This window comes from Cataglyphis hispanica, chromosome 24 (assembly GCF_021464435.1).
Source record: "Cataglyphis hispanica isolate Lineage 1 chromosome 24, ULB_Chis1_1.0, whole genome shotgun sequence".
NCBI lineage: Eukaryota > Metazoa > Arthropoda > Insecta > Hymenoptera > Formicidae > Cataglyphis > Cataglyphis hispanica.
This window is the reverse complement of record NC_065977.1, coordinates 3,904,718-3,906,182: the sequence shown is the minus strand read 5'-3', so window position 1 is coordinate 3,906,182 and position 1,465 is coordinate 3,904,718. Positions and strand designations below refer to the sequence as shown.

Sequence of the window (1,465 nt, the reverse complement as noted above, 5' to 3'; positions counted from 1 at the left end):
TCATCCGCACGCCGTCGGCAGGCCAGCGGTCGTAGACGCGCGTCCCTCCCCGTCGTCATCGCGCGCCGTGGCAGAGGGCCAGCGTATCGTACGCGAGCGCGGGCTCTCCACGGCTCGAAACAACTCGAAACGGCGCGTACGCCGGCGAGAGGACAACACGCGATCCCCACGGATTCCGTCCGTCCGAGGGTTTTTCAAAGAACATTTCGCCCCGGCTCCTTTCCCTAGCGCGCGCAACAAAAAACGCGCGCTCCGGCAGGAAACGCTCCGATCGCGAAACACAACTTTTGTGCCGTGGCTTTTCCAACGGAGGCGGCAGTCCGCGCGCGCTCTCGGACGCGCGCGGCCAGGCTGATCGAAGGGCCAAACGATATTAATTTTCTCTCTCTACGGAGAGGAGACTAAGATGGATGAACGAAAGCGTTCGTTCGACGAACGCAAGAATATGCAAAACGATTACCCTGAACGGTGGATCATTTGGCTCGTGGGTCGATGAAGAACGCAGCTAATTGCGCGTCAACTTGTGAACTGCAGGACACATGAACATCGACATTTCGAACGCACATTGCGGTCCACGGATACAATTCCCGGACCACGCCTGGCTGAGGGTCGTTTTAGTACCTCGAAACTGCTTGCGCCTTTGCGCGCGCTGAGCCACGTCGAGCCTACGAGACGACGCACATTGTGTACAGTAGTAGTAGGCGCGTCGCTGTGCCCGGTCGCGTAAAACGGATTGCACGAGCGATCGTTAAACATTCGCCCGAGACGAGCCGGCCCGAGAGGCGGCCGCCTTGGCATCGTCTGAAACAACACCGAGGAGAAAGAGGGGGAGAGTAGTGCGAGCTTGTAGAGCGTAAAGTTGTAAATTAGAGAAGAGAATGCGATCGAGCGCGCGCGCGCCCGGAGACCCGTCGAAGGAGTGGAGGCGGCGGTGACACTAGACGTCGTCCTTTATTCTCTCGGTCTCTCGGTGCGCCAGCGCGCGCCCGGCGTCTTTCCTTTCTATGCGAGGCGCGCGATTACCTCCCGCGCCAAATCGGTGATAGGGGAAGAGAACCGCGGCGCGTCGTCGCCCCGGCGGTACGCGGAGAACAAAAAGGAGCAAGCAAGATATATTATATCCTGTACTCTGCGGGTGAATCGCGAGCCAACCGCGTGTCCGAGTCCACGAAATCTCAAAAAAGAAAAAGAAAAAAAGACTGGCACACGTTGTCGTGTACTCGTCGAATCCGTTTCGCCCGATTAAAGAGTAGAGTCGAAATATAAACATATCTCGCGCGCTATGTCGTGCGTCCCCGGCGCTATCGAATATGACGCGTTCGCACGCGCCGACCTTTTTCGAATCTTATATAAAAATCTCAAACGAGATTCCAATCGGCTTTGAACGAAATATAACGTTGTCTTTCTCTCCTTATTATACCACTAATAATAGTTAGTATAAGAAAGAGCGGATCAAAGTTTTTGG

The 1,465-nt window shown here is 55.6% G+C and overlaps 1 non-coding gene across 1 annotated transcript; it reads left to right on the top strand.

Moving 5' to 3' along the window:
* Nucleotides 1–457: 457 nt before the first annotated feature.
* On the top strand, nucleotides 458–612 carry LOC126858361 (5.8S ribosomal RNA). Its single transcript, XR_007688658.1, has one exon. It is a non-coding gene; the product is annotated as a 5.8S ribosomal RNA (ribosomal RNA).
* The last annotated feature ends 853 nt before the right edge of the window (nucleotides 613–1,465 follow it).